This window comes from Caloenas nicobarica, chromosome 20, assembly GCF_036013445.1.
Source record: "Caloenas nicobarica isolate bCalNic1 chromosome 20, bCalNic1.hap1, whole genome shotgun sequence".
Classification (NCBI taxonomy): domain Eukaryota; kingdom Metazoa; phylum Chordata; class Aves; order Columbiformes; family Columbidae; genus Caloenas; species Caloenas nicobarica.
Genome location: NC_088264.1, coordinates 5,911,194 through 5,920,494, shown reverse-complemented (window position 1 = coordinate 5,920,494; position 9,301 = coordinate 5,911,194).

The following is a 9,301-nucleotide window of genomic DNA, read 5'->3' as shown; positions in this document are numbered from 1 at the left end:
TACCAGCTCCTTCACTAGTTACTGAGGGATTATAAAGTTTCATTTGTAAAATAGCTCTATTGATCGCAGCCTGATGAATTGTTCCTACCATGAAATTTTCTGCAGTGGCTTTGTCACTTCTCTATTGGTGAGGTTTGCAGCATTTGATTAATTACTGCTTCATGTTTGAAAGCAGAACAAGTTTGCTGTGGGGCTTTTTTTAGAGGCAGAAACAAACCACAATCATAGATATTATATCAGAATTCAACTCCAACCATTTAGGTGATGGTTCAGGAGACAGAGAGAGAAAGAAAATAAATGAAAAAGAATTGTTCACTGTCCTTCCATGCTGAAACCATCTTCTCTGTGTCCAAAGAAAAGCCTTTAACAGGAAGAACTATCACTTCATCAGAGCTGAAAGTGCTGAATGGACATGACCATGGACTGGGAGCGGTTACAAGCAAAGACAGAGGGATTTATTGGGGAAGTTCCTGTGACAGGAGGCAGGAGAGACAGACTCTCCTCCACACGACAGTTCGGCTCTCCCGTGCAAAAGGAGGGCAGAGTATGGGCCCAAACATCACTCCCTGGGTGTCAGAGGAATGTGCTGCCTGAGGAGCAGCCACATTCCTGGTGCCATTGGTTTCTGTAGGCACAGCCACAGTAGCTCTCACTGCCCCAGCTTCAAACGTCTCTTTCTGGGTAGTGAATTTCCCATGACTACCCCCTGTGACGACACTAAAAAGCCAGCTACTGATGCCAGCTGCAATTCCGCTTTGCCTCGCGCCCGGCATTCCGTCAGGGCTGTGACAAGCACCGGACCATTCCGCACATTTCAAGATGAATGTATTGAAAGGCTCCTCAGAGAATTCTGTTTGAAAGATCATCTTCTGTCACTCCGTATCACCCTTCCTTTTGTTGTTGCACAGCCAGAGTGGTGGCTGAGGCTTGGCTGCGGCGTGAGGAAGACACAAGGCCCAGCGCCCTTTTGGTCCAGATATACGATGGGCTCACCACATCTCATTTCACTCGGTATCCGAAGCTCGGTTCACCATTGCCTTGAACCACGCGTCTCTGAGTGAGGAGGGAAGTAGAATACTTTGGCCTTCCGCTCTTTCTTGCAGAAGTTCATTTTCCTGATGTCTGTGGATAAATGGGGGATTTCGACCTTGTGCACACAGAAAAGTGAAACCGAGGCAGAGATTTGCAAGAGTGCTGGTTCTCCGGTGTTCCCCCTAAGTCAGCGTGTTCAGGTCCCTCTGTGACCCTGGTGAGGGCTGGATGGAGCTTATGGATTAGGAGCCAGAGGGTCAGTCTGGCAGGCAGGCACTGACATTCCTCCTTTTTATTGCTGCATCTTCTCTCATTTCCCCTTAGCTGGGAAGAATTGCAGATAAACACCGCTTGACGTTCTAAAGTGTTAAGTTTTTTGTTCCCTGTAATTACTCCACTGAATAACCAGTCTCCCAGACTGGGTATGCTTTTTGGAAATCACATTTAAATCAATATAGACCTATCTGCTCGCCAGTTCCAGGATCAATAGCACTTTCTGACAGCCACAGGCCAGGTGTAGGATGAGAGGAAAGAGAGGCAGAGACAGAAATAAACAAAACCAAAACACAAAGCCCAACAACAACAACCCAAACTTTCTCTGCTTTCTTAAGTAAGTGAACTGGACAGGCAGCCCAAGAGGTTAGAAACAGGGAGAAATGCTTGGAGAAATCCTGGATGCTGCAAAATTACTTGACAGAATCTCCTGTTTCCCTTATTACACCCCGGTAGCCTGACAGGGACTCTGCCTGTCATGCCAGACTGCACTGATGATGAACAAACTGAGCACCGGGGAAGTTTAATAGAGCAACAAAATTAAAATAAAAGCAGCAGCTTCGCTTGTGGATGGAAGGTGAGTTCCTTACAAGTACAAATGTTTACTGCACTGTTTACAGACTGTGGCACAACAGCAGTACCCAGGCTCCCAGCTGAAACTGCAGCCTCATTTTATGGGGATGTTTTCCATTTTGTGTCTCTACAGTACCCTATTTCCCAGAGAGTCTGCAGTCTAAAGCACCAAACCTTCTACCATACCTACCTACATGGAGCACAACAAAATGCTCCACGTATAAGAGCTGCCCAAATTGTAAGGAAAAGGCAGTAACAACAGGAACCTGAACTTGGCAGTTAATTTTCTGTGTGTGATGATTCAAAGGCATAATTTCTGTGACAGTTTTTTCAAGTGTAATGTTTAATTATGCTTCTAGTTAGGGGGAAAAAAAGTGCTGGTTTAGATTTGTGGTGTTTGGGTGTGCGTGCATGAGAGGGACCACACTGCTACATTCTTTGGAAACAGGTCTAGCTGAATTAATGTAATCTTGAACAATCTAAGTAAACTCCTCTTTCAAGGCTAAGTTATATGTAGCTATCTACCAATCTCTAGAGAAATCATTCTAGCACTAGTGTCAGTGGTGAATATGGGGAAATCCTGTGAAGAAACCAGAAGTGAACCAAAAGAAAAATAATGTACAGTGCAGATAAAAATGAACAGTCTAGGAACCTGAGTTTTCATATGAAATTTTTCCTTTTCTCCATCCTCCACAAAATCATAAAGATGAAATATCCTTGAAGGAGTTTAACAAGAATTACTGCTCAGATGGTGATACCAAGGAAATTGATGATTGCTCCTTCACATGCAACGGTCTTATCAACCAGCATTTGAATCAAGGAAGGAAAACTCAAGAGACTTCAAGCACATAAGAATACAGGAACACTCACACTTTCACGGGAACAACCCAGTTTATGGGATGACATGCAGAGAGATTCAGAACACTCACCTAATTACAAGGTGGTGGTAATTATTGGTATAAAACCAATGTTAAAGGTGGATGAAAAGTGCTGGTGTCATTTTTTAGGCACAGAGTTACAAGGACCAGAAATGTCAAGTCAAAATTTCATTTCAAAATACAATTCCAGGCCTTTTAGATGTAGGTCTTTTAGTCTAACGACAAGCTGGAAGTTGCACTGAAGCAAACAGCTTTCTTTTATAAATTATATCAGGTTTTTTTGTATCTTCTTTCTTCTCCTCAACAAGTAAAATCAGACTACCACTGTGGGAATGGCAGGATGTGCGGTTCCAGCTAAAGGGCCTTGGACAGGTTATACAGAAGTATGTTTTTTATGAGTGTAAGGAGTGATAGCCCAGGCTGGAAAACCACCCCCGTATGTATGATTGTGAATGTTTGGCCTGGGTGTGTGAACGAGTGGGTCAGAAGGGATATAATGCCCACAAGATATGCATGGGAATGTGACCGAAAACAGTCACAGCATGAGTGTGGTGTGTTTGGAATAACATTTTTTGAAAACACATCCTGTCTAACCTCTTGGTCCAGGCCTGTATCTGTATCTTATGAGCACATAAAAGAGTAGCACTGCACTGTTACAACGCACTTCTATAAGGAATACAAATTCAGTGCGTGCTGGAGGTTTTTCTTGGACTTCTTAGCTCAATAAGAGGATTGTTGCTTCCAGGATCCCCGTGGTACGAAAATGACACGTGTTACAGGAAAAACACACTTTATTGGAGTGAACAACGCGAGAAGGTCAAGCAAATGGGCTGCTCTCAGCAATTTTGCCAGGTTTCCCAGATGTCTCTGCTTATAATGTTGCCAGAGTGCTGGATAATTTTGGAAAAAAACCCATTTCTAGTTGGTTTTCTTTATGAAGCGGTTCTGTCTAGAATAAAGTCTGTTCTGAGCTGGTTTTCTGCCGAAATTGACTCCTGGGGTGCCTCACGGACTCCCTTCTTGTTGGCAATCCACCGGTGCAGGCTCTGGCTGCAGTTGCACAGGAGACGGAGAAGGCTTTCCTCGTCTTGCCTTTGCCACCTCCTTGGCGCGCTGCAGCCGGATCTGTTGCCGGAGGCGGCGCTGGACACGCCTCAGGGACCTCATCATCCGGGTGACTTTGGCCTCCAGCCGGCAGAGCATTTTGTATTTGCGGCGAGTGCCCTTTTCCCGTCCGTTTGTCCCCATGGAAGATGAGGCTGTGCGTGTCCTTCCCTGGAAATGAAAGCGCCAGGCCACAATTAAGCGGGTGGGGATGTGGGGGGCTGAGAAGTGGCCTGCTGGGCTTGGCTTCCTCTGGAGGAGCTCCAGCCTCGCAGGACTGCTCTGGGCTGAGGAAACCTCTGGCAGGTCCCGTGTCGTGCTGGGGCTCCCCGAGGGTTCCAGCCCTGTGGCTTGGCGTGTCCCTGGGGAAGGGGCAGAGGACCTCTCGGGGCCTGCTGAGGCTTCCTTGCCCACGCTGGGGTTTGTGTTTTCATTGCAAGGCTCCTTGGCCAAGGCTGCTGTGGTCCCTGCTCCCCACCACGCAGTCCCTTCCTGTGTGACCGATCTCGATTACTTGCCTGTCCCTGGAGTCTCTCCCTGTTTCTCCAGAGACGACGTGCAATCCAGGCCATGCGGAGCAGCCACATGGCTAGTGAGGCGTTGAATATCAGCCAGGTCATGTCCACCCAGGCAAGGGAGTCCCAAAGCTGGTCCAGAGGGCAGAGCAGCTCACAGGCCTCGCTCTCTGCCACAAAGGGTGGTTGACTCTGGTCTGCAGGAACGGCTCCCATCCTGACCCTGACCCAGTCTTGGAGGCTGCCAAGACCGATGCTGCTGGCCCATTCAAAGAACGAGTTTTCTGCCACAGGCGGCGGTTGCTTCAGGCCCTCAGGAACGATACCCGTCCTGAACCTGACCCAGTCGCAGGGACCGCGGAGGCCAGTGCTGCCGGGCCGTTCAGAGAACGGGCTCTCTGCGACAACCGGCGGCCGTGTCTGGTCTTCAGTTTGGCTTTCTGTCCTTAATGTGAGAAAGCTGGGGAGGAAGGGAAGGCCAAGGCCACTGGGGAACGGAGGAAACATTTGGAGAGCCACGGTGAGCAAGAGAACCGGGCTAATGGTCATGGCGGTCTCTCCAGAGCACAAATCTCTCGATACACGAACTGGTTGGTCTGTCAACCCTGAGCAGTGTTCAGGCAGCGACCACCAGGACCGAGTGGCTGCCACATCGGCTGCGCTGGCAAGGGTTTCCGATGTGACATCGGCAAGTCTCTGTGCTGTCACAGAACCGTTCGCCACCAGGCCAGCAGGCGATGGAGGCTGAGGTGGAGCTGGGGAGGACCTGAGCAGGCACATTTTGAAGCCTGCTGCTCCCACGGCGGTGCCCCCCGGTGAACACTGAGCCCAGCAGGGGTGCAGGACCGAGCTGAATGGGATTTGGGCTGTGCCCAGAACTTCTAAGTGACAAGGAGCTGTGCCCAGAGCTCCCTCCAAGCTGCGTTCAGTGCTGTGCCACAGCTCAGCAGACATGACATGGTTCTGCACCAAAACCTCTTGGATGCCAAGTGGTAGCCCGTGTTAAGAGGAAGGCCAAAAATTCACTCTTGGTTTGACAAAAATCTTCACCATTGACGAGTGTGACTCGCCTAGAATTATTCATGGAGAGACACGACCAACGGGGTCCTGGGCAAGCAGCGGCCACTGCCCCTCACTGGGACATGGGCACCCCTGGGATCCCCACAGGACATGGGGCCCCTGGGATCCTCACAGGACATGGACACCCTGCCAGGATGCAGGGCCCTCCTCCTGGAACCTGGGCACCCGTGAGGCACCTCACAGCCATGGATGCCCTTTCTCTTCCAGCCCGGCTCTCCCGCTTCTCCTGGAGCACGGGCTCCGCCAGCCCGCACACAGCAGCCTGGCTCGCACCACTGCCTTTCATGGTGCTGCTTCCCTGCATCCCCGCAGTACCAAAATGACACGTGCTACAGAACAACACACTTTATTGATAGAGTGACAAGCACTTCAAGGTCGAGCAAGCAGGCTGCTCCCAGCAGTTTTGCCAATTGTCCCAGATGTCTCTGCTGCACAGCCCTGCCCATTGGCTGTTGTGCCAGGTGGACATGGGCAACCCACCAGTACATGGCCACCCATTGGCCATGGCCACCCGGCAGAAACACTGTTACCGGGCTGATAAGTGCCTCCAGCCAGCAGAAGAAGGTGTAGTCTGTGGAGCTGGTCTCACCCCAGGAGCCTTGGGTGGGCTGAGGCACGTCCTGAGGCACCAGCTGGCTGCCACCCTGACGAAAATTCACCATTAGAGGGATGAAAATGCTGCAGTTGGAATTTTTGTCCACCTGCTTCCTAACACCTGCCCTTCTTCCTAGTGTGGTGCTAGCCCTCACACCAACCCTTGCAGGTCCTAGGCTTGAAGAACCCAGTGGGTCCTGGACGGGCACTGGCCGCTGCACCCTTACAGGGACATGGGGAGCAACCACCACACAGCTCACCGTGATGGGGGTACCCACCGGGAACCTCACAGGGATGTGGGCACCAAAGCAGGATATGGGCCCCTTCTCTTGAGACATGGGCACCCATGGAGCACCTCATGGCCACGGATGCCCCGTGTTTTCTCCCACCTCAGGTGCCACCCCGCAGGGACAGCAGTGCCCGCTTGCACCACGCCTTTGTGGCAGTTGCATGTCCCGCAATGAGATCCAGAACTTTCAGTAGGGCAGTTGATGGCTCTTCGACACCTTTTGTGCCCCACTGTGCCTGTCTTCATGTATGCCCCTTGGTCAGTGCCACCCGTCACATCCTCCCCCTCCCCGGGGCACCGTGGCTCCTCATGTTCACTCCCCCTTGGCTGGGGCGGCAGGAGGGGCTGGACCCTCGGTCACTACACAGGGTCCTCAGCCAAGGAGGTGCCCAGGCCTGGACAAGCTGAGAAGCCTCTGGACCATGCTCGTAATGACCATAGCCAGTTCTGACCTGGCTATAAAACGGGGCCCTTGCTGAAGACCCCCTTGGAGTGGTCTTCTCCAAGCAGCAGGTCTGTGGCCAGAGCCCTCCCCTTAGAGAAGAACACCATCAAAGGGGCCTTCCTGGGACTGAGTGCCCTCGCCTTCTCTTTGCTGAGTGGTTTTGTTCTGGATATATCCTTGAGCGAGCCCTTGCCCACCCCAGGCAAGCGCTTATTTCTTCTGGGTGCCCTTGAGTGAAAGAGGTTTCTTGGTTTTGTCAGCCAGTGTGCGCGCGCGTGCTCTGGATCCACATTATTCTTATGTGGTTGTGCAGTAATAATATCCCCAACTGGTATCCAAACCTGTGTTTTATAATGTTGCCAGAGTGCTGAATAATTTTGGATAAAGCCCATTTCTAGTTGTTTTTCTTTATTAAATAGTTCTGCCCAAAAAAAGTGTTCGGAGCTGGTATGCTTCTGAAATTGACTCCTGGGGTGCCTCACGGACTCCCTTCTTGTTGGCAATCCACCGGTGCAGGCTCTGGCTGTAGTTGCACAGGAGATGGAGAAGGCTTTCCTCGTCTTGCCTTTGCCACCTCCTTGGCGCGCTGCAGCCGGATCTGTTGCCGGAGGCGGCGCTGGACACGCCTCAGGGACCTCATCATCCGGGTGACTTTGGCCTCCAGCCGGCAGAGCATTTTGTATTTGCGGCGAGTGCCCTTTTCCCGTCCTTTTTTCCCCATGGAAGATGAGGCTGTGCGTGTCCTTCCCTGGAAATGAAAGCGCCAGGCCACAATTAAGCGGGTGGGGATGTGGGGGGCTGAGAAGTGGCCTGCTGGGCTTGGCTTCCTCTGGAGGAGCTCCAGCCTCGCAGGACTGCTCTGGGCTGAGGAAACCTCTGGCAGGTCCCGTGTCGTGCTGGGGCTCCCCGAGGGTTCCAGCCCTGTGGCTTGGCGTGTCCCTGGGGAAGGGGCAGAGGACCTCTCGGGGCCTGCTGAGGCTTCCTTGCCCACGCTGGGGTTTGTGTTTTCATTGCAAGGCTCCTTGGCCAAGGCTGCTGTGGTCCCTGCTCCCCACCACGCAGTCCCTTCCTGTGTGACCGATCTCGATTACTCGCCTGTCCCTGGGGTCTCTCCCTGTTTCTCCAGAGACCACGTGCAATCCAGGCCATGCGGAGCAGCCACATGGCTAGTGAGGCGTTGAAGATCAGCCAGGTCATGTCCACCCAGGCAAGGGAGTCCCAAAGCTGGTCCAGAGGGCAGAGCAGCTCACAGGCCTCGCTCTCTGCCACAAAGGGTGGTTGACTCTGGTCTGCAGGAACGGCTCCCATCCTGACCCGGACCCTGTTGTGGAGGCTGCCAAGACTGATGCTGCTGGCCCATTCCGAGAATGGGTTCTCTGCCACAACTGGAGGCTGTGTCTGGTCTTTGATTAGATTTTCTGTCCAGAATGTGAGCCAGTTGGGGAGGAAGGGAAGGCCAAGGCAACTGGGGAACATAGGCAGCATGCAGAGAGCCATGGTCAGTGAGAAAACCAGGCTGAAGCTCATGGTGGTCTCTCCAGAGCACAAACCTCTTGATATTTGAACTGTTTTGGGCTATCCCCCTCAGTAGCGTTCAGGCAGCAACCACCAGGACCGAGTGGCTGCCACATCGGCTGCGCTGGCAAGGGTTTCCGATGTGACATCGGCAAGTCTCTGTGCTGTCACAGAACCTTTCGCCACCAGGCCAGCAGGCGATGGAGGCTGAGGTGGAGCTGGGGAGGACCTGAGCAGGCACATTTTGAAGCCTGCTGCTCCCACGGCGGTGCCCCCCGGTGAACACTGAGCCCAGCAGGGGTGCAGGACCGAGCTCAATGGGATTTGGGCTGTGCCCAGAACTTCTAAAGTGAGAAGGACCTGTGCCCAGAGCTCCCTCCAAGCTGCGTTCAGTGCTGTGCCACAGCTCAGCAGACATGACATGGTTCTGCACCAAAACCTCTTGGATGCCAAGTGGTAGCCCGTGTTAAGAGGAAGGCCAAAAATTCACTCTTGGTTTGACAAAAATCTTCACCGTTGACGAGTGTGACTCGTCTAGAATTATTCATGGAGAGACACGACCAACGGGGTCCTGGGCAAGCAGCGGCCACTGCCCCTCACTGGGACATGGGCACCCCTGGGATCCCCATGGACATGGGGCCCCTGGGATCCTCACAGGACATGGACACCCTGCCAGGATGCAGGGCCCTCCTCCTGGAACCTGGGCACCCGTGAGGCACCTCACAGCCATGGATGCCCTTTCTCTTCCAGCCCGGCTCTCCCGCTTCTCCCGGAGCACGGGCTCCGCCAGCCCGCACACAGCAGCCTGGCTCGCACCACTGCCTTTCATGGTACCGCTTCCCTGCATCCCCGCAGTACCAAAATGACACGTGTTACAGGAACAACACACTTTATTGGAGTGACCAGCACTGGAAGGTCAAGCAAATGGGCTGCTGCCAGCGGTTTTGCCAGGTTTCCCAGATGTCTCTGCTTATAATGTTGCCAGAGTGCTGGATAATTTTGG